Consider the following 24827-nt stretch of genomic DNA (forward strand, 5'->3'; position numbering starts at 1 on the left):
GGAGGTAGTGGTGACAGTGGTAGGCAGTGGTGACAGTGGGAGGCTGTGGTGACAGTGGGAGGTAGTGGTGACAGTGGGAGGTAGTGGTTGCATTAGGAGGTAGTGGTGACAGTGGGAGGTAGTGGTGACAGTGGGAGGCAGTGGTGACAGTGGGAGGTAGTAGTGACAGTGGAAGGCAGTGGTGACAGTGGGAGGTAGTAGTGACAGTGGGCGGTAGTGGTGACAGTGGGAGATAGTGGTGACAGTGGGAGATAGTGGTGACAGTGGGAGGCAGTGGTGACAGTGGGAGGTAGTGGTGACAGTGGGAGGCAGTGGTGACAGTGGTAGGTAGTGGTGACAGTGGGAGGTAGTGGTGACAGTTGGAGGCAGTGGTGACAGTGGGAGGTATAGGTGACAGTTGGAGAAAGTGGTGACAGTGGGAGGCAGTGGTGACAGTGGGACGTAGTGATGACAGTGGGATGTAGTGGTGACAGTGGGAGGTAGTGGTGACAGTGGGAGGCAGTGGTGACAGTAGGAGGCAGTGATGACAGTGGGAGGAAGTGGTGACAGTGGGAGGTAGTGGTGACAGTGGGAGGCAGTGGTGACAGTGGGAGGTAGTGGTGACAGTGGGAGGTAGTGGTGACAGTGGTAGGCAGTGGTGACAGTGGGAGGCTGTGGTGACAGTGGGAGGTAGTGGTGACAGTGGGAGGTAGTGGTTGCATTAGGAGGTAGTGGTGACAGTGGGAGGTAGTGGTGACAGTGGGAGGCAGTGGTGACAGTGGGAGGTAGTAGTGACAGTGGAAGGCAGTGGTGACAGTGGGAGGTAGTAGTGACAGTGGGCGGTAGTGGTGACAGTGGGAGGCAGTGGTGACAATGGGAGGTAGAGGTGACAGTGGGAGGCAGTGGTGACAGTGGGAGATAGTGGTGACAGTGGTAGGTGGAGGTGACAGTGGGAGGTAGTGGTGACAGTGGGAGGCAGTGGTGACAGTGGGAGGTAGTGGTGACAGTGGGAGGCAGTGGTGACAGTGGTAGGTAGTGGTGACAGTGGGAGGTAGTGGTGACAGTGGGAGGTAGAGGTGACAGTGGGAGGTAGTGGTGACAGTGGGAGGTAGAGGTGACAGTGGGAGGTAGAGGTGACAGTGGGAGGTAGGGATGACAGTGGGAGGTAGGGATGACAGTGGGAGGAAGTGGTGACAGTGGGTGAAAGTGGTTACAGTGGAAGGTAGTGGTGACGGTGGGAGGTAGTGGTGACAGTGGGAGGTAGAGGTGACAGTGGGAGGTAGTGGTGACAGTGGGAGGTAGAGGTGACAGTGGGAGGTAGTGGTGACAGTGGGAGGTAGAGGTGACAGTGGTAGGTAGTGGTGACAGTGAGAGGTAGTGGTGACAGTGGGAGGTAGAGGTGACAGTGGGAGGTAGAGGTGACAGTGGGAGGAAGTGGTGACAGTGGGTGGAAGTGGTGACAGTGGGAGGTAGAGGTGACAGTGGGAGGAAGTGGTGACAGTGGGAGGAAGTGGTGACAGTGGGAGGTAGTGGTGAGGGTGGGAGGTAGTGAGGGGGGGTGGGTTAGTATCCCAAATCCAAGTACAGGAGAGCAATATTTGTGTTGAACAGAGGGCCTGATTCAGAGGTGCTCGCAAAAAGCGAGCAGTCGCTCTGAATCAGGGCGGGCGCAGGTTTTTTTGTTGCGGCCTCTTGTCCGCTCGCACAGCTGCGAGCGGCCATGATGATGGTTGTGATGGTCAAGACCATCGGGCATGCGACGAGACCCTTGTGGTAGGGTCTCGTGGCCGCAAGCCCCAGAGAGCTTCTGGCTCAAATAGAGCCGGAAGCTCTCTCACTGACATCACTGGTGATGTCAGTGGTGCCGCCCACAAACGGCAGGCGTTCGCATGGGAACGCCTCCGTTTGTGAAGCCACCCCCCCCTCCACGCCTACAAAAAATGGGGCGAGCTGTCGATCAACATCGACAGCCGCCCCTTTTGTAGTGAGTCCCGGAGCGAGCACTTTTTGCGCTCGCTCCGGGGCTCGCGCGTGCGCACTGGGCCACCATCGACCCGCTTGCGAGCGCAATGCACTTGCGAGCAGGTCTGAATCAGGCCCAGAGTTTGAGCAGATAAAATGTTTGTTTAACCTTCTGAAAGTCACTATCCAGCTCCTAATATACTGTGTTTGCTGCTCTCTATAATGATCCGTACACTGCTATTGAGAGTGTCATGTACATGATTACCATTAGACCCTGTATCCTTTTTGTCTGAGGAAAGAGCTGTTTTATTTTCCTGTAGGCCTTTCCCAATTCAATTTCATATTAAAACTGAAGTCTTGATGGATTTATACAGAACGGTAAATAAATTGTTCTGCTACAGATGGTTGTAACATGGAAAATGAAGCTCTGTTATCTGTGGGTTATACTGCAGAGGAAAGGCTGATTATTACAGCATCAGTGACAGTCGGCTGATGCATGGTACCTGCAGGAGGGTAGTGCCATAACACCCTCAGATTGGAAGGAGCTAAGCGACAATACCAAATATATTAACCTCTTCCCTTCATGGTGTTCTGCAGTGACAGTTCCTTGTACTCTCCTTGTGGGGTACAGGCATTGCAGATGTTATCATACATTGGTGATTTTTTTTGCAACTGCGCCTGCGTCTTAATCCCTAAAAAGTTGGATGCACATGCAGCCCGCGGTGTCAGCACAGAAAGTCGCAGGGGACTGACTCGAGCTGCAGAGACTCTGGAATGTATTGGATTGTAAGTATGCAGACACACAAAGATAATTAGAAAAATGAATCATTATTATAATTACTAAGAAAGGGCGCTACCCTGGAGTACTAATAGCCAATAATGATATGAGCAGTGGTATAAAAAAGGAGGAGGTCCTCACACAAACATATAAACAAAGTAGCACATACAGAGGGCCTGATTCAGTCCCGCTCGTGAGCGATATGTGCTCGCAAGCGGGTCAATGGTGGCCCAGTGCGCATGTGCACGACGGAGCCGGCTCCGTTGTACGCATGCGCGAGACCCGGATAGCGACGGGCAAACCGTCGCTCCGGGTCTCGTACCAAAGGGGGCGTGCTGTCGATGTTGAGTGACAGCACGCCCCCTTTGGTGGGCAGGCCAGGGGAGTGGCTGCCCAAACTGAGGCGTTCCCATGTGAACGCCTCCGTGTGGGTCGGCCCCACTGACATCACGAGTGATGTCAGTGGGAGAGATTTCGGCTCTGTGAGAGCCGAAATCTCTCTGGGGCTTGCGGAAACAAGACCCTACCACAAGGATCTCATCACAAGCCCGATGGTCGTGATGGTCTTGACCATTGCGACCATCTTCCTGGCCGCTCACTATAGCTGTGGGTGGTCACCCACAGCTATGCGAGCGGCCAGGAGGCCGTTCTAAAAAACAAGAAGGCCGGCCCTGATTCAGAGCGAGCGCTCTGTCAGAGCGTCCGCCTCTGAATCAGGGCCAGAGCTCCCAAATAATGATTGAACATATAAAATCAATGACATAATCTCTAAGAAACTGTAAAAACACAATCAGGTGATCACAATGAAATTGTAATAAAACACATCTATGTGTAAATAAAAGGTAAATAGTATCACAGTGTGAATGGCAATATAAATCACCCAGTCCTCAATATTATTCGTTCAGTTCCAAGTGGTAAAGTATGGAAATAGGAGAAAGCCCATGAGGTGGATATCTGTAATTATTACAGTCTCCTGGTATTTTTAGTGCTGAATGTGACCAGCGTATATATATGGTATAATTACCAGATCCACGTGAAGATATACGGGGGGTTCCTTTAGCAACGCTGGCATTGCCTGGCAATAAGATGTCCCCTGAGGCACGGGTGCCGATCAGCTGGTAATGCAAACCATGCGGTGTACCAATGGAGACAGGTGATCGGGGCTCCCTCTGGGATGAAGATGGTGGGGGGTAAGTATGCCAGTTACTGGCGTGTTTCGCTGTGTGTAATCAGAGATTATTTAAAGGACCTTTGAAAAAGCTGTGATTACACAAAGCGAAACGCGTCAATGACTGGCAATAATGTCTTATGCTACTTGCTGTTATACCTGATTCTATACATATAAGAACTGGTTACGCTGTACAGCACCAGCACCAAAACATGTACCTTGGCCATAGTGCATTATACCCTGGTTTAACTTTCTGTCTGGAGGACTACTGCTCCCACCATGTCTGTACGCATTTCATATTGATAGCTACATTAACTATAAAAGGTTGTGACAGGCTGTCACCGCTTACTCTGCAATCGCTCGCCCATCAGAGACAGCCCAGCTGAATGAGTGACAGGAGAAGCCATTTCTGGGTGGTAAGAGGGGCAGGCCACTGGAAACGGGGGAGTGGTGGAGCGAACGCAGGCGTGCCTGAGTGTTTCAACGCCATTTCAGAGGCGTGCATAATTAACAGGCAGCGTCATAGTACACGTCACCTGGTTGAATTATACACTGAAATGCTCACAGTGCTTGCGGTAGGGTACAGTCAACCGCAAGCGCTGCGGTCAGTTCCGATGGAACCCGCTGTACTGATGGTTGTATATACTTCCTCGAGATGACGTTCGCTAGAATAAAATAAAAATAAAATAAATAAGAAAGAGTCATCTGTGAAAAAAGGCACTGTAACCAATACTTACAGCATATTGAGACAATGTTGCCGAATATATCGTTGTGCAGAATATATTTCAGGAACCAATTCTGATACATACTGTATAAATTTTGCTTCTACCATTTGTTACATATTTCCCACATCTACATTTACACACCTTTTACATGCGCAATACATAACTCATTATTTCATTTTTATATATTTTTATTTTATTTTATCCTCTATTTTGGAATACCATTATACAACCGAACATTGGCCCTCATTCAGAGCCGCTCGTTAGCGGCAGTACGCTCGTTCCGAGCGATGTTCGCACATCTGCGCATGCGTACGTTTTTTAGTACGCATGCGCGAACCAGTCAGTGCGGCCAAAAATCGTTTGTACGCTATATAGCGAGTGCCTGCTATTTTGAGTGACAGAATGAGGCGTATGTGGGTGGTAACAGGGGAAGGTGCTTGAAAACGGGGGAGTGGAATTCGAACGCAGGCGTGCTTAAAGGTCAAAACGGGCGTTTTAAGGGTGTGCATAATTAATCCAGCAGCGTCATTGACCACGTCACTTGTTTTTTTTAAACTCAGAACTGCTCGCAAAATAGCGTTTGAAAAAACCAACCACAAGAATAGCGAGCAGTTCATACGCTGTACGATGTACTCGATTAATCTAATAAATAGCGGAAATGACGTATGGTGCGAGTGGCCAAGGGGCGTTTTTATCAAATAAACGAGCGTATGTTTTGCTCGCTCGTTCAGACTTAAAGGTGTGAACAGACTGCAATGTGCGAATGGATCATTTGAATAGCCACCCCTTGTTTTTGAACGAACGACCGCAAATAGCGAACGGCTCTGAATGAGGGCCATTGTTTTTTAGAGAACCTAGCCTTATAACATTATACGCAGAATCCATATCACAACTATTACGCATATTTTGAAAGTTTTTAAGCTATTTGATACTCTATTCATTTTTATACGGTGTATGCAGCACAGACATATATTCTACATAGCACTGTTCACACCATCTATTCCTTTCCCATCCTCTATATTTCCTGTGTGCGCCCTACAAGATCTACCAAACATTTCCACTTTTAACGTCACTGAGCTGAATTTGCATACGCTGGGAGCGAGCATCCGCATCTAGCGACCGGGTCTGAATCAGGCCCTCTGTGCAGCGGTCTCCTGCACACCCCTAGTTACGGCCCTGCGTAAAGTGATCGTATTAGAACCCGATAATTATGAATATGCCCCTAGGAAAGATAGGGGAGACACCTAGGGTATGAATAGGGAATCACAGACAGAAGAGACATCTAGAGAGCATAGACAATATTACAGACAGGAAAAGAGACAACCTAGTGCTCATGTACAGGCACAGGCAGGAGAGACACTCACAGAACACAGATACTCAGCACTCAGAAGACACACCCAGTGGACATAGACAGAGACACACAGGGGCCCATTCATGATGTTAATTATAGGGGTTCGTTGGGACGCAGATAATTAACATTCCAACTAGGCGCGGATTCTGGAGCAATTCATCACAGGTCACGAATGCGCACAAGAGCCCCAACGTCCAGCGGAAGTAGCCGGACAGGGGCGGAGGGATTCGAAAGGATCCCTCTTCATGACCCTAAACTCCTCCCCATAGGGAAGGAGCAGGTATCGGGAGTATTTGCCATCTGAAGATGGCGAATGTTCCCGCACTCAAGCTCTGAAAATATGAATAGGTCCCATAGTGTGTTCATATAGAGACACCCTGTGTGCACAGACAATGGGTCTGATTCACTAAGGATCGCTATTCTGCTTATGCGCACGCAACTGATATTACTCGATGTTACCGATTATTTTGCTATGTTGCCCTAGTATACGGCTGTAAGTAAGGGGAAGTGGGCGTCCTTATGTCAGGCTGCGGTCGCAATGCGAATGAAAACATTTACATATCCCCGATGATATTAGCAATGCAGTTGCGTACGTATGAGCAGAAAAGCGATCTTTAGTGAATCAGCCCCATAGACCCTACAGTCCAGCGTGCACAGATACCTCCCACCTCTCCGTGACTCCGTGGCAGGATAAACATTTAGCCCCTAGCGCTATCCTGCTAATCTATTATTACAATGAGCTGACATTGATCTACAATACTAATTTAATCTTCACGGAACAGAGCGCTACTTCCAGCAGAAAATAGATGACCAGGTAATGCCCTGTCATTACTGTGGGAATTAGAATGTAAATGATGTACAGAGATCACCTTCGGAGACAGCCTCAGACCTGGCATTGTGCTGCATTTACTAATCTGAGGAGGAAGAATAATGAGTCGTCAGTGACTTTGGGCCTGATTCAGACCCACTCGCGAGCGGCTGTCCGCTCGCAAGTGGGTCGATGTTCTGGACTGAGCATGCGCACGACGGAGGGAGCTCCGTCGTGCGCATGCGCCAGACGCGACGAGCGAAGGAAAGTCCTTCGCTCGTTGTATCCGATCAAAGGGGGCGTGCTGTCAATGTTGATTGACAGCACGCCCCCTTTGGTGGGCGTGCCGGGGGCGTGCCTCCCTGACGGGGGCGTTCCCAAGGGAACGCCTACCGTCAGAAGCCGGCCCACTGACATCACTAGTGATGTCAGTGGGAGTGATTTTGGTAGGCGTGCCGGGGGCGTGCCTCCCTGACGGGGGCGTTCCCACGGGAACGCCTCCCGTCAAAAGCCGGCCCACTGACATCACTAGTGATGTCAGTGGGAGTGATTTTGGCTCTGATAGAGCCAAAATTACTCCGGAGCTTGCGGTTGAAAACCTCAACCGCAGGCTCCGGCTCGCAGTTTCGATGGTCGCGATGGTCAAGACCATCGCGGCCATCAAACTGCACGCTCGTATAGCCTGTGGGTGGTCACCCACAGCTATACGAGCGTCCAGGAGGACGCTCCTTTTTCATGGAGGCCGGCCCTCATTCAGAGCGTGCGCTCTGCTCAGAGCATACGGCTCTGAATGAGGGCCTTTATTTCTTCTCTTTCTCTGTTTTGTGAATTTACAGACGGCCCCATCCCTAAACTGGAGGAAACCCTGGCCCTGATTCAGAGCCTCATTCAGAGGCGGTCGGAGGATGCAAGCAGTCGCTCAGAAACTGGGTGGCCACTTGCATCCTGACCGCCCTCCTCTGTTGCGGTTGTTAGGCTGTGGGTTAACACCCACAGCTCTAACGACCGCTCCGGTGATGGTCGCAATGGTCAGAGACCATCGCGACCATCGGGGCTTACGACGAGACCCTAGGGTAGGGTCTCCCTTGTCGTAAGTCCCAGAGAGCTTCACTGACATGGGGCCGCCCCCAAATGGTAGGCGTTCCCATGGGAACGCCTCCGTTTGGGCTGCCACCCCCCTGGCCCGTCTTCCAAACGGGGCGAGCTGTCAATCAACATCGACAGCTCGCTCTATCAGAGCCAAAAGCACTCCCACTGACATCACTAGTGATGTCAGTGGGGCCGGCCCCAGACGGTAGGCGTTCCCATGGGAACGCCTCCGTCTGGGCAGCCACACCCCCGTCACGCCCACCAAAGGGGGCGTGCTGTCAATCACCATCGACAGCACGCCCCCTTTGGTGCGAGACCCATAATGACGGCTTGGCCGTCGTTATTCGGGTCTCGCATATGCGCACGACGGAGCCGCCTCTGTCGTGCGCATGCGCACTTGGGCAACATCGACCCACTTGCGAGCGCTCAGCGCTCACGAGCGGGTTTGAATCAGGCCCCCTGTTCTGAGACGGAGAGAAGCTGCTCCCCTGATACATGGACTGTACAGGAATCTGGTCTTCCTGCAGAGCACACAGGACACAGAGCAGGGGTCTGGGGTTATCTTTAGGTTATTATAATGGAATGATAACCCCACTGCTGAAGTGCCGAGCTGTTGCGTAATAACATCCTGCTGCCCCAACGTCACTCTCAGGCCCACAGTGCGCAGTGCCCTTTACCTCAGTCAGGTGTGTTTATATCCGACGCAGGACAGCGCAGTGCGAGGCTCTCGGCTCACACTAGAAGTCGATGCTGCTAAGTGGGATCAGGCTTAGATGCTATTCTCATCTACTGTACATAATAATCTCCAAACTATCCCTCATTTAGGGGTCTATTTACTAAGCAGTGTTAGAGTGAAAAGTGATAAGAAAGTGATAAGGTGCCAGCCAATCAGCTCACACCTGCCATCTCACAGACTGTGGGCCTGATTCAGAGCCGCTCGTAAGCGGCCGCTCGTTCGTTCTGAGCGATGTTCGCACAACTGCGCATGTGTATGGGTCGTAATGCGCATGCGCAGAACAGTCATTGCGGTCGGAAATTGTGTGCTCGTAAAACAGCGAGGGGCTGTTAATTTGATTGACAGAATGTACCGTTTGTGGGTGGTAACAGGGGAAGGTGCTTGAAAACGGGGAGTGGAGATCCGAACGCAGGCGTGCCTAACGGTCAAAAGGGCGTTTTATGGGAGTGCATAATTAATAAAGGAGCGTCATCGACCACGTCACTTGGTTGTCTCTTAGCCTGAACTGCTAGTAAAAACCTACCACAAGCATTGCGAGCAGTTCAGATGCCTTTCGATGTTCCCGATTAATCTAATAAATACCAGAGATGACGTGTGATGTGAACAGCAAAGGGGCGTCTTTACAAAATAGCGAGCGCTTTTTTTCGGACGCTCGCTCAGACATAGAGGCATCAACACACCGCAAAGAGCGAGCGCTCAATTTAAATATCCGGCCCCTTTTTTAGAACGAGCGTCCGCTAATAGCGTCCGGCTCTGAATCAGGCCCTGTGTTTGAAAAATGACAGGTGGGAGCTGATTGGCTGGCACCTTATCACTTTTCACTCTGTCTCCTAACACTGCTTAGTAACTAGACCCCTTAAAGAGACAATCTCTCATTAACCCAAACACTCCTGACCTGTATAATCTCCTAAAGTATTTTTGGCCCTTGAATTAATAATCATATTCACCCTGTATTTTATTACGATTTGTGCCCCCCATGCTGCTGTGCACAGGGCCTGATTCAGGTTGGTTCGCAAGGCTGCGTTCACACGCAGCCAGACGATTTTTGCATTCTGCGCATGCGTTTAAGATGCGGCGCACGTGCGCAAACCGGCCACAGCGATCGGGAAGCGATCGCAGTGAGCACGCAGAGTCATCACACAGTCATCGACAGGAAGTGACCGTTTGAGGGTGGTGACAGTGGGTGGTCAGGAAAACGCAGGCGTGCCATTACAGGGGTGCGCATAATTAAGCCTCTGCGTTTGTATACGCTGGCAGAGGTCTAGATGGCGACAGGAAGCTTTGCAATTTCTGCAGTAGGGTCAGGTCACCCACAACTGTGTGTATGGTTCTGATGTTACTCGATGTTACCGATGTTTTTGCTGACTTATGGATGCATGCCATGGGAAGTGGGCAGCTTTATATAGTGGTGGACGTCTTGGTATAGAGCTGCGGTTGCCGTGTGATTGCATTCAGTAGCATATTTTCACAGCGAGCGGGGTGCGTGCGATGCAGCATTGCGAACCAACCTGAATCAGGCCCACAGTGCGCTGTGTTTTATTACGATAAGTTTAGAAAGGGCTCAGAGCCTGATTCAGTAAGGAACAATGGATGCAGACGCACGCAGTTGGTCGATGGTTTTGCTCTGTGCATGCGTACGCATCGCAGTGCGCGTGCGCGAATTGGCCAGTGCGATGGAGTATGCCTACGCAGGGAGTCCGCAGCCCCAGGGACAAGTGATTGACAGGAAGTAATATTTGTGGGTGGTGACGAGGTAGTGGTTGGCAAACGCAGGCGTGCCTGTGCATTTGGACGGCGTTTCAGGAGCGTGCATAATTAAGCCTTTGCGGCGACTAACGCAGCCTGAGGTCTAGTTGCGCACAGGAAGTCTCGCTATGTCTGCGGGAGGGTCAAGTCAACCACTATTGTGTGTATGGCTCTCAATGTTTCCGCTGTCTTGCCAGGTATAGAGGACGCAAGTAAAGGGAAGTGGGTGGTATTATGTAGTGCTGGGCATCTGCTTGTTCTGCTGCGATTGCCGTGCGTATGCATTCATTAGCATATTCTCGCAGCGGCCGGGTGCGTGCGTCTGCATCCGTGCGTTCCTTGCTGAATCAGGCCCTCAGTGAAGGACCTTTAGCTTTAAAACAATGACTCCTTGCATTGGTAGTTTCTATAATGAGTCACAGTGGATCATGGGTAAGGAATTTGGGCACCAGGTAGGTTGGCAGATTATGCAGGAAGGGATTATGACTTGCGGACATTACTGGACAGACAAGTGGGCGAGGAGCCCAGAGTAGGCAGTAATACCTCTCAGATAGTTATCAGACCACCGTGTTCATCATCAGAAGACAGACAGAAAAAAGAAGTAACACTGTAATAAGACAGACAGGAATAACACAATGAGGGAAGAACCAATCACCCAAACCACAGCTGGGTGGCCGAGTTACGAGTCTCAGGCAGAGTTCTCTTGGGTCCTACTTGGATGATCCCAGAACTTGGAGTAGCGTGAGGAACATCAGAACTACAGCAGAGCAAACTGAGGGTGAGAGGGCTGAACAGAGGCAAAGGGGCAGGAAGAGCAAAGTCAGAGCAAGACAGAGACAGGCTAAACAGGGAAACCAGGATACACACACAAACTGGACAATCCACAAATTGTTTCAGCAATTCCAATGTATTAAGAGGCTTTATATAGGACTAGAGGTTGCTATGAAGTCATTACAGCTTGTTTCACTGGGTGAGGAGTCAAACTCAATAGGCAGAGACTATAAACAGAACAGAACATAGAGCAGGACAGGACCAATGCCCCACAGGCAGAGACACTGAAGCACAGTGGCAATGAGTTCATAGTCCTGGCAGAACCTTACGATTACGCCATCTCTCATGGGGTGCCTTGAACAGGGCTGCCAATAGATCCATTGGGCCCTGGTACTAGAGGGCACAACAATAAGTAGTGGGGCACAGTCAAGACCAAGGGACTTATGTAATAGGGTGAGACTTGTACCCGTATTTTTAAAGCGGCAATAAATTTAAAGGCAAAATCAAGCGTTTAAACGATTCCCGCTTTCACAGGAGTTCCCACAGCGGCTGCAAGTCGCACCCTACTACATAAGCCCCCAAATCTGAAAAATAATGGAAAAATAAAAACTGCAAAAGCAAATTTCCTCCACAGGTGGCGACGCAGAGCCCTCGAACTGAAACCAGACATTAAGGGGCCATTTATCAATGATCGCATACTTACTGCGAGCTGGGCGCGATATTAGTATGGATGGTGGCATTGCAGTTTGTGTATCTACCGCTAGAAAGTATTAAATAGCACATACAGGGACAGGAAGGGAAAGGAACCCGTCCATGCGATGCGCTCGGAGTAAAGTGGTCACATCAGTGGTCTATTCCTACTCTATTGGGACTGGAGCACATGTGCGGTTACTAGACCAGGCATGCGTGGCGGCTATTGGCGGTAAATTTTGCCCATAGGCTACAGCAGCACAATGGCATCTCTAGATGGTGTTAGCTGTCGGGGCCAAACTTGGTAACTCTGGCAGCTTATTAGAAACCTATGGTTGTTGCAGCTGCTGCTGGAGATTGAGGAACCACAGACGGTATCGGAGATCGCTGATTTGTTGCACCGTATTTGGGCATGTACACGACTGTTGGTTAAGGGTTCAGAATATTACGTAATAGGGAATTAGCTATATTTTTATTGGGTGTTGTGGGATATTCAGTCACTTCTTATCGTCCCTCCAAACACAATCTTAGCTCGAAGCGCAGCAGCGGCAAAGAAAACATTACTCTCTCCATGCATTTGTCAGGGGACTGCGCCCATTCCCATACTGGTCCCTAGATGAACATTCCTCTACCAAATGGACTGGATACAGTGCTCCCTTGATGTTGAAGTTAGAGTTAAGAATATCTTTGCCATCTGGCTTCCTTACTTTAATACCCCCCTTCAACAAAGGAATATACAAGACAAGTGGTCAAACCGACTCCCTGGTACAACTTGGAAGCGCTGTACAAAGGCTCTCCTCTATTTTAAAGTTCTTGGGTATATAGAATGGTCGGCTTTCTTTTCCTTACCCTCCTGTGGTGTCCTTGTTATTTATTCCCCATGTTTTATATAACCCTCTCTGGTAATGTTATTATGTAATCTGCACTTTAGTTCCCTCGTACGGGTTGGAATGCTCTACAGTTGCATTCCTATGGCAGGAATCGGTATGTAATACCGAGAGATGGGATCCTGGCCGTCAGAATCCCCACGTCTGGATGCCAACGGGGTGAACATACCGACACTTGGTAGTCGGTATGCTAACCCTTCCCCTCTCCCTACCCTAACCCTAACCGTCCCACCCTGGTGCCTGAACCTAACCCCCCTCCTAGTGCCTAAACCTAACCTCCCCCTCCCCGCACCCTAAGCCTAACTTTCCCCCCTTAGTGCCTAACCCCTAAACCTAACCCTCCCCCCAAACCCTGTTACTTACCTTCGGCATCCTGGCGGCCCGGGATGCCAGTGCCGGGATTCTGACCGGCATCTGTATTCTGCAAAATGTAAATTGGGAGCTGATTGGTTAGTACTTTATCTCTCACAATTTTATCTCTCTCCCAGCTTTGATACATACCCCCCTTAATTGTTAAATCTTCCTCACAAACAATCCAATGTATTACAAATTAATTTATTTTTAATTCAATCCTGGCGATTTACTCTGCTGTGCAGTAATCAACAAATCTAAATTTTGCCTCTTCGTTTGAATAGGAAATGTATTCTGGACGACCCGGTAACTAGAGGGAATTGCAGATGAGCCCCGGCCATGGCGGGGAAGATTGTTTCCTCCGCAGTATTTTGTATTATAGACTTTCAGGCTGGAAACACGGGGGGAGCCCGGGGGAGTGTTCTGGGAGAGGGGATTTCAGTTCAAGTACAAAAATATCGTTTTTTAGAGGCACTTTAACCACTGAGTACATTCTCCTGGGATTCACCTCTCTGAAAATGGATAAATATATTGGATTCATTGTCTGCGATGAACTCGTGATGAAGGAGCAGATTAGAACATGGGGAATCAATCTTATAAAGTTATATTTACATGTGACGAGACTTTATGCCACCATAAAACTGTCTTCCTTGCATATTAATAATATTAATTTGTGGCCTATCCTGACAATAAGTAAATTCTGTAAGCAGAATGTAAACATATTTCATCGCCGAGACGTGATACATTATGGGAAATATATATTTATATGCTTACACAGTCAGGACAAGCCCATATAACATATCTTGTACAGTTTTTGCTGACTATTATAATGAGCTTGTGGTTGGAGTTATTAATGGAGTGTAATGAGATCTCTATACTATAATAAAATCATGATAAAGAGGAGAAAACACTAATCGGGGTATTCAATATGGAGCGAAAACTCAGTTTCTGCGATGTTTTCGCTTGGATGACGTCATTTTCGCCGCTTTTACTTTTACACCATATTTAATTTGAAAACTTTTCGCCGGTGCGAAAAGTATATTGTATTCGACCCTGTGAAAAAGTATCACCAAGGAATGGGTGGCGAAAAAAAGTGCAGAATTGGGGTTTTGGGGTGCAACATTTTGGAAACCACCCTGCAACCTTCAGACAGTCCCCCAAAGGTAAACTGTGTCAAAAAAAATTGAAAAAATACCTCAGAAGACCCTAAAAAAATCAGTTTCATTTTGGGGGCAAAAAAAAAAATGATGGGGTACAAAGTTAAAAACTAGCAAACTACAATCTAGGGGGGTCCCCAAGTACGCCCCAGGTGTTTTTTTCATTGCAGGTGTTTGCGGCAGGTGGATTTTTCACGTTTTTTAAAACTTCACTTTAGCAACTTTTAAATATGCTCACCCCTATTTTCAAGTACCCCAAATTTGCTGGGACTGGTTATTTTCTGCAAAAAACCTTCTAAATACTATTCTTCACCACCTTCCCAAATCCCCAAAATAGCAGCTATCGAGCCCATTTAAAGACCCCAAAAACCTTCAGGAGGGCTAATCGGGGGTATCCAGAGTGATCCCCCATGTCAGAGCTTCTTTTTGGGGGTGTTAGGGTGATCTCCCCAAAAATCAGCGAAGTTTTCGCTGATTTCACTTTCGCCGGGTGCCGTTTTCGACGATTTCATATTGAATACGGGTATAAGCGGGGGCGCGCGATACTTTTTGCCGGCAAAAGCTCCGATGTGCGGCGAAAACTTCGACACGCATAGACGGCGAAGATTACGTTTCATATTGACTACCCCTGTTAGAGGATATAATAATATAGAGTATCAGTCACAGCAATGAAGAAAACATTACAAATTGCGACGCCCATTGTCCACAAACCAGAAGGAGATAGGAACATTTTAAACTAAGTAGTTACACAGACATTCACGACATGAAAATTGCGGACGTCGCGTCGGTGTGTTCTGTACATAACGTCTCTGAGGAGTAAATCACATTGAGTAGCTTGTGAAACAATGGACGTCTTTTCCCACGGTGCTGCCCTGGGGTACTAGGATCAAGAACATTGATGAATTAAAGAAGAAATCGGCAAAATACACACATGGGTCACTAGTGGCAGAAGTATTAGAGGGGTCTTCCAATTATGGGGGAATTCCATTATTTGTGATGCCTGTAGCTTCGGTCTAACGCGACCAGGAGCTATTCATTTGTTTTCACCTATTGCGGATTTCTGCTCGCACCCTCCTGAGGTTTAAGCAGCTTTTGGACGAATGAACAATTGAATAGATCCTGTCATTTTACACACTCCTTTCATTTAACACACAGGACATGAGATCATGGCCGGTGGGCATGGGAAATGGGAATGTGCCGACAGTGTTACCAGACACGGCGCAGGCACCAGAGATGGCACAGTCGCTGCACCATGGCATTTTCAGTGATGTCACTGGTTCCAAGTGTCTGGATAAGCTGCATTCTCAGTGATGTCACTGGCTCCTAGTGAATGGATAGGCTGCACTATCAATGATGTCATTGGCTACTAGTGACTGGATAGGCTGGACTCTCAGTGATGTAACTGGCTCCTAGTGACTGGATAGGCTGCATTCTCAGTGATGTCACTGGCTCCTAGTGAATGGATAGGATGCATTCTCAGTGATGTCACTGGCTCCTAGTGAATGGATAGGCTGCACTCTCAGTGATGTCACTGGCTCCTAGTGACTGGATAGGCTGCATTCCCAGTGATGTCACTGGCTCCTAGTGAATGGTTAGGCTGCATTCTCAGTGATGTCACTGGCTCCTAGTGAATGGTTAGGCTGCATTCTCAGTGATGTCACTGGCTCCTAGTGACTGTATAGGCTGCACTCTCAGTGATGTCACTGTCTCCTAGTGACTGGATAGGCTGCACTCTCAGTGATGTCACTGGCTCCTAGTGACTGGATAGGCTGCATTATCAGTGATGTCACTGGCTCCTAGTGAATGGATAGGCTGCATTATCAGTGATGTCACTGGCTACTAGTGACTGGATAGGCTGCATTAACAGTGATGTCACTGGCTCCTAGTGACTGGATAGGCTGCATTAACAGTGATGTCACTGGCTCCTAGTGACTGGATAGGCTGCATTAACAGTGATGTCACTGGCTCCTAGTGACTGGATTGGCTGCATTAACAGTGATGTCACTGGCTCCTAGTGACTGGATAGGCTGCATTATCAGTGATGTCACTGGCTCCTAATGAAATGATAGGCTGCATTCTCAGTGATGTCACTGGATCCTAGTGAATGGATAGGCTGCATTCTCAGTGATGTCACTGGATCCTAGTGAATGGATAGGCTGCATTCTCAGTGATGTCACTGGCTCCTAGTGAATGGATAGGCTGCATTCTCAGTGATGTCACTGGCTCCTAGTGACTGGATAGGCTGCATTCTTAGTGGTGTTACTGGCTCCTAATGAATTGATAGGCTACATTCACAAGACAGAGCCACACGATGCTTAGCCTTACTTTATATAAAAACAAGAACATTAATTGTCAGCATCATTTACCGAATTTCAACCTTGCCAGGACAAAGGCTTTAATTGTGTCTTTCATCTTTTATACAGGTATAAGATTTTTAATAAGTTCTGATTTTTATTCATTTTATTACATTTGCAATTTACCAATTTACATCCCTACTTGTAATAAATGACCTCTAATCTCATTATTGCTACATTGGTTTGACACAGAAAATGTGGATCCTTAATTTGCTTTAAATTATCATAGACTTCTGAAAATTCTTCCAATTAGTCTAAGGGCAATTGTAATATAAAAATCTTCAGAACTATGGAAATATGCTGCAAATCTCCAGCAAGATAAAAGCCTTACACAGTTTTGTTACTACCCATCAATTGCACACTGTGGAGGCATCAAACACTCAGCCAATCAATTCCTTAGGTCATACTGAAACAGAGGCATAAGGCATTTCTAATAGCTTTATAAGTGACCATCCACTGAGGCTTAGGGTTACATTTACTAACCATTGGTTCTGGTTCTAAATAGCTTTTGTGTTGTTGTCTAAAAAAAAACAAGTATCTTCCATCTGTCGGGTTTCAGCTTTAGTTGTAACCTGGCGTCAATGTCCGTAGGTTTCCTGCAGCTCTAGATGGCGTCAGTATTAATCTTTCAGTTCAAAACCAAAAGCAAAACTACGACAAACCCTTCCACACTGCAAGATCACCATAGCTGGGGGACACAGTGTAGGGTCCCCTGCCATCACATTAACCAGCACTAAACTGGTGTATTTCCTCAGAGACCCCCCCCCGGGGCGTTTCTAGAGAGGAGGGGGCCCGTATGCAGTATTCGACACGGGCCCCCTCCTCTCCACCCGGCGGCCGGCAGCGCACTGAGCTGTGCGCGGCCAGCGCCGGAGTTATAGACTCTGGGCACTAGAGTGTGCCCAGAGTCTATAATGTATGCACAGGTCACCGGGAAAATGGCTGCCGCGGCCATTTTCCAGGTGTTTTACAGCGCTGGACCCCCGCTCCGACGTGGGACTCCGGAGAGTTAAGTAATATTATGGGTGCATAATGGACCCAGGGGCCCATGTTCCCCGCACACCCTGCACCCATTATAGATACGCCCCTGCCCCTTCCCCTTCCCCAGGAAATGGGGTCCCCCTACCCATGGATGGCTTCCTCTTCATTCTAAGTAGACATCCAATCGTCTTCTGAAAATAACAGAGAGCACGAGCCCCACAGACACATACGGTACAGTGTATGTATAGTGCAAATACTGATTGACAGCTCACTAGCAGACATTGTGATAGGACTGAATGGGGAGCCACTGATTGGCTGTGGGTTCTATAGGGGTCTATGTAAAAACATTGTTAGTTGATCCATTGTTTTACTTCCAAAGTGTTACTAAAGTCGGGTTTTTGATCGTTTCAGCCGTCAGTTCTGCCTTTAGTAAGTGGACGACAGAATGACTAAGAACCCAAAACCGACATTTAGTAAATTTACTCCTTAATCAAAGCCATGCTCAGCGACACCAGTTATTTAGCCTAATATACAAATCACATGTATCTGTTAGACACCAGATACTTTGTATTTAATATAAGTAATAGGGGCATATGTATCAAAGCTTGATGTGAGATAAAATTGTGAAATATATATCACCAACCAATCAGCTCCAAACTATCATTTCTTAAACACAGCCTGCAAAATGTAAGTTAGAAGCTGATTGGTTGGTGATATATATCTCACAATTTAATCTCACATCAAGCTTTGATACATATGCCCGATAGTCCATTATGTATCAATTTGTGCTTTAGACTTCTCGGGGGATAGTTACTAAAGTGAGAGTTTTTAGAATTGGAGATGTTGCCCATAAAAACCAATCAGATTCTACTTAACATTTAACTAGAACCTTCTAGAAGATAATAGCTAGAATCTGATTGGTTGCTATGGGCAACATCACTTCTAAAATTCCGCATTTTAGTACATATACCCCCCTCATCTTTACCTGTAACCCTCCCCAGAGTTTTTTCTCTGTATTGTGATATGTACAAATTTTTCTGGCATGTTAAGAAAAAAAAGTTTAAAAATCAATGTACTGATCAGGATGATTTCTAGTTGTTACTTATAGCTGCAATAACTGAACGAGGTTTGCAGCATAACATGTTTCTTGCTAAATAGTCTTCCCCGTGCAAAGCCAAGGAAACCATCACAGGTGAATTCTACCACTGGCACTAACCGTTGACTATATTGGGTGAAGCGAGAAAAGCCCTATCACCGATGAATAACACCCATATACAATGCCAAGTAGCGCTCTCCACCCATTAATAAATATGGGGCCTATTAATCAACACTAAAATAACGTTTTTAAGGAAATTTTCCTTAAATAACGTTATTTTGGTATTCATGTAGCCACTTAGCACAGGAGATATCACAGATATCTCCTTGCTAAGTTCCCCTGCGTTAATTTCCACACTCCCCATACATTAGTATTAGTACATTAGTACATTAGTGTGGGGACATTAGTACATTAGTATGGGGATGTGGAAATTGTGGTATTCATCAAATTCCAAAAATTATAAATTTTCGGAATTTGATGCAGTTACTATTCGCCACTGTGAGGCGGCGAATAGCAGGTGACACTTACCTGTATACGCGTGTGCAGGTCCCCCGACGAGTCCCTCCGGCGCTCTGCTCCGTCCTCAGGCTCCGGAGGCAGGTCGGACATGTGTGCTCCCCAGCAGAGCACAAGAAAGTTTAGACAAAAAAAAAAAGTTTTTTTTTTTAATCTAATCTGTCTAATCTGTCATGTGGTCTGCTGGGAAACCACAGGGGGGTACACAAACTTAACAGCGCATGCGCAGCACTGTTTCCAGATGCGATAAGGTAGTGTAGGCAGGGAAAAGTATCTATTTACCGAAAAGCTGTCATCGCAAAAATGACAGCTTTTCGGAATAGATACTTATGGAGAGGTGGAATGATGAATTCCACCTATAATTAGCTAGAACTCCATGCGAGTTCTAAAGCTAATTATCTCCAGAGAATTTTTAGGTTTAATGAATAGGCCCCACTATCCGTTATTTATCGTCAAAGCAATATAATCCTCCACCACTAGGGGGATCAGAGAATATATATATATATATATATATATATATATACAGTATTCATATAGAACTACACCATCTTCTATTGCTCCTGCTTGCAGAATGCAGAATGCTTATAACAATTATGTCCAGTCCACTAGTAATTAGCTTTAATAATAGTCCTTCATTTCGATTTTAAAATTATTTACACACACACATATGTATATATATATATATATATATATATATATTATGAACAATCCCAGAGGGGTCCACACTCATGACGTCACATGTAGCGTGCTGGTGCTGGGGTGACAACCCAAAGGAGGACAAAGAGACGATCCTCCCAAATCCAAAGAAAAAAGCCACAGGGGTGCACTCACCAGTCTTCCAAAAGTTATTTTAATCCATCTTCGTTATAAAGGCATATTCATTAGAGCATCAACGTTTCGGTCCTAAACGTGGACCTTTGTCTAGATACTTTAAGAAGTGATACCATTACACTTATATACCCTAAGCATCCACATAAACCCTCCACAATCAGTAAAACCAACACCAACCCCCCCAAAACAGGAGTTAAATCATCAGATCCATCATTAATATAAAACCCTAATAACCCCACCAACTTACACTAATATATATATATGGGTGAAATATTCAGATTTTCAGTTTGGTAAATGTGCCATAGCATGTTATCTTAGTTGCTTCATTGTGACCAGCACGGTTTGTTTTATCCTGGAATAATTTGGATTTTAGAAGTAGTTTTGCCTTAAATCCAGGGTTTGCCTTATTAAACCTGTCCTTACATCTCCCCGGTGATCTATAAATTGGGGCCAGCATGTCTCTCTATAACTCTTCCTGTGTTCTCTGCTGGCGTTCCCATCCGTCGCGTCTCGCCGCGTGTCTACCTTACCGTCCTCAGAAATAATATCTCCCTAATGCCCGCGCTCTGTCGTAGCTGAAATTGTAGCTCCATCAATCTTTATTCAGTCCGAGACTTTTCTGGCCCATGTGTAGTATTCGCCGCTTTAGTAACATTACGCTGTAGCCTTCCGATGGCTCATTCGCTCCTTTCCTTCATCCAAATTAGGCAGCCCCCCACCCCCGTCCTCTCTCATTGCTGTAAGAGGTTCCCCAATAGTCATTAGTACAATCCCAATATTCTCAGTCTCATCCAGGGTTATTCCTCATTTGAGAATATGATTTAGTGTTGCCCAGCAACAGGAGACAGCTAAAATCCAGATCCCGACATAAAATGTTCTTCCATTTTTAGCAGTCAATTCCCAGAACTGTCCCCTTTATAGGCCGGGTGCATGAAATAGAAAGTGTCTGCTTTCCTCATGATTTGGACATTTATTGATTAAAGCAACATTATCTGTTTTTGCAGAACATAGCCCGTGGGCTACAGGGGCGAACGCCATCTGAAGACGGTGTTAGAGGCTGAGGCCAAACTCCAGAATGCTTCACATTCTGGAGTGTGGTAAATCTGACAGCTTTGCACTCCCTATAGACACCTATGGATATCTTCTGCGTCCCTCCTTCATACATTCAGGTGATACTTATTATTTGTTGGTATCACCCCAAAAATGTGTATTTTCAGGGGAATATTGAATAATAAATAAGCCCTGAGGCAGCAGCACCAACACTGGTTGGAAAACCATCACCCAGTCTGACAAATCTAAACTTCTGCTGCAGATGGAGGAGAATTTGGTGTAAACAACATGAAATCCATGGATCCATTACGATTTATGTCATTGGTTCAGGCTGGTGATGGTGGTGTAATGGGGGGGGATATGTTTTCTTGGCACACATTAGGCCCCGTAATACCAGTTGAGCATGGCGTAAATGCCCCAGCCTACCCTTTATGGCCACAGTCCCCCTAATGACTGCTTCCAGCAGGATAACGCGCCATGTCACACAGCACACGTCATCTCAGGCTGGTACAGTGACCACGACAATGAGATCAGTGCACCCCAATGGCCGCCACAGTCACCAGACGGAACAGGACACCAATGTTCAGCGGACACATCTGCAGCAACTGCGTGATGCCATCATGTCACCAGGCGCCAGAGTCTCTAGCGAATGTTTCCAGGCTGTTCAGTATTAGGAAGGTGGACCAAACAAAATGGCCGCCAAGTATATTTTGCATTTAAAACAACAACTAAAGTAAATGTACAAGAAAGTACAAACCATATTTGCTGACCAATCTGTGGGATAAGATACTGAAATGAACATATCCTCCATGTCTATACGTATAGCTGACTGACGCTTTATCTTCCTGACTAACAAATATCCCCGGATTGCTCAGCGCATTCGGATCAACCTGAGCTCAAAAAGTACAATGCTGCCCACAGGCTGGACTAAAGCAGGTTAATTCAATTAATTAATCAATGTCTTAATTTAATTTGTACGCAGGCGACTGCACCAGCTCATTTATTACTTAAGGGCTTTTTGCCTTTCCCTCCATTATTTGAAACGCGATTTCCAAAAGCAAAACAGATCTGTTAATTCTGCTTCTGCCGCCGGAGTTTCTAATTATAATTCATGAGGTGACAGGAGAAGTTGGGGAGGGGGGAGGGCTAGAGGCAGTTCCCCAATTACATTTATCTCCTGTGCAAGTTTCTATTTGTTCCATGGAAGCCAGGGCTTCAGGTTTACAAGTAAATCATTTTAAATGGAAATTATGAACACAATTGCATGCAGCAAAACTCTTATATTTAGAAGTAGACGGCAAAAGTAATTTCAGGAAATAATAACTTGTGATTACAATAGGGATACATGATTCTGTGGTTTAGGAAGTGGGTGAATACAGAATTCTCCTACCAAAGTTGGGCAACAGCTGGTGCAGTTATCATGCAAATTGCTTCAGTAGTTTTTGTGCCAACTTGGAACAAACAGACACAACGTTATTATACTAGTATAGATTATGCATATGGAGGAAAATGTATCCTCTCCTTGAAACAAGCACCGGTGCTCATAGTTGTGGTTGGTTACAACTAGTACAATTGGATAAAGAGCTTTGGGTAACCACACAAGCTCCGCAACCAGCTCCGGCCTTATGACATTATACCAAGGAATCCGCAGGGTGGGGTTGGCCCATACAAGGGCTATCACCCCAGCCTGTTCAGCGCAGGACAGGATTTCTTGTGGGAATCAGGCATGCAAAAAAATAATACTGAGCTTACAAAAATGGTAAATTAGCATTTGGCACTAGAAGTCCCAGCACACCCCGACAGTAGCGCTTGTAGTGACACCTAGGAACGTACAATAAATAAACACACCAAAAAGAAAAGTCTGTTATTTAAAATAAAGCATCCAATCCCTTACTGCGATCTATATTACCCGCCTAATATCTTCTTTTGCGCACGATAATCCATGTTGGTAATGATGCGTGTGCAGGTGTTGCTGCAGAGTTATGTGGGCACACACCAGCAGATGACTCAAACTATGAACACCCCTGTTACTTTACCAGTGGTGCTGGTGCAGCCGTACTCACTGTTACATGTACACTGGTACTGGGGCAGAGCTTGAGCAGAGCTGGGTTTTATACAGCTCACAGCCAGTGAGTGTATGCTGCTTGCAGGTAGTGGTGCAGGATGCTAGAAGTGTTATATGCAGGTATCATCCAGGTCTCTCTTGTAGGAGCTAAGCAGGAGACTACTGTCTCCCACCGTATCACTCTTACACAGAAAAGATAAGAGACAAGATGGCCCCTGCACATGCTCAGTAATGATCTCAGTGGCCATCTTGGAAATGGGCATGAAGCCTCCCTGGAGGGACAAGAAGACTGGAGTCTGTGCAGTAGTGCCCTCCTCTTTCAACAATCCAGTCGTTGAGCTAAAAAAAAAAACGCTACAGACAACGCAGTACTTGCCTCACTAGGCGCTATGATAAATCAGATGCACTATAACATGGTGGACCAAACACTGCGTGTTTCCCTGTCATAGTGGGAGCAGCCCAGCCGCCAGAGGCTGGTCTCGGTGGCTGCTCTGTCTGTTACACCATTATTGGCAGTAACCAGCCCAGGTAATTTCACTTTCAGGGGCGTTGTGACACGCTGCCATTTTTTCTTTGTTTTAATTCAATTTTTTTTAACACATTTAAAATACTGTCCACTGTAAAAATAGCAATGACTGGTGTATCTAGTTGGCGATCGCAAGGCTGCAGCGCATTTTAATGCGCTTTAAGGATACCTTGAGACAGCCGCAATTTAGCACATAAAGTATGTTTTCAGTTGCACATGACTTTATAATACGGGAAACGTAAAGTAATCAGGTGTTACAGTGATTTTGCCACAAAATTGCGTCCAACTCCAAATGAGACCCTCAATATCTGGACATAGTGCTCTATGGACAGTCACAGCCTTATAATAATCTGTATTGCCCCCAAAATGAAGTAGTAACCTCAGTAATCAGAGCTCTCCCAGGCATGAAGAGCGCGGTTATATAGACGCTGTGATACAAGGTGACGTTCCCTGTGCTGAAGTCGAGAGCACTTGTGTCTTTCACAAATGGATTTTTACATGATCCTCAAACACTGTGACAAACTAATGAGGTATTGACTTTGAGACACACTAAAAACTCTTATGCATTATATTAGCAACAAAGGCGCACTAGTCTGTGCTTACTGCTGTAAATATTGCAGAACCTAAGGGGAGAGCATGATGGAAAGCAGGAAACTCCATCCTTGTTAGGAGAGAGATGACTTTCCGGGGGCTTGTAAAATACCGTGCGCCACTCTACGGCAGTATACAATATGTTGTCACCATTTCAATTAAAGGGAAACTACTAAGAGTTAAAAAAAGTTTCTGCAAAGACTATTTTATATTATTTCTAGTTGAATACATAGGAAAATAAATTTGTATTTGTGCTCCTCACCATAGCTGGGAAAGTATTTAGTGCAATTCGGTTATCACTCAGTGGGCAGTTAATGCTCTGGTCACTGGCAAAGCAGGGTGGGCAGGAGGGAGTGTGAAGTGAGATATGGTCAGATATGTAGAGATGGACAAACTAAAGGCTCCTAAGGTTAGGGTGAGGAACTTGAACTGGATTCTGTAGGGAACAGTGAAAGATTTGAAGAGTGAGAAGGTGGATGTGAAGTGCAAAAGTGTTGCAGCTCTGTACCTGCAATGACCAACTGCCCAGAGCCAGGAACTAGCGCTGTACCTGTAATCACCAACTGCCCAGAGCCAGGAACTAGCGCTGTGCCTGTAATCACCCACTGCCCAGAGCCAG

Source organism: Taudactylus pleione, unplaced genomic scaffold (genome assembly GCF_031769625.1).
Source record: "Taudactylus pleione unplaced genomic scaffold, aTauple2 ptg000850l, whole genome shotgun sequence".
NCBI classification, from domain to species: Eukaryota; Metazoa; Chordata; class Amphibia; order Anura; family Myobatrachidae; genus Taudactylus; species Taudactylus pleione.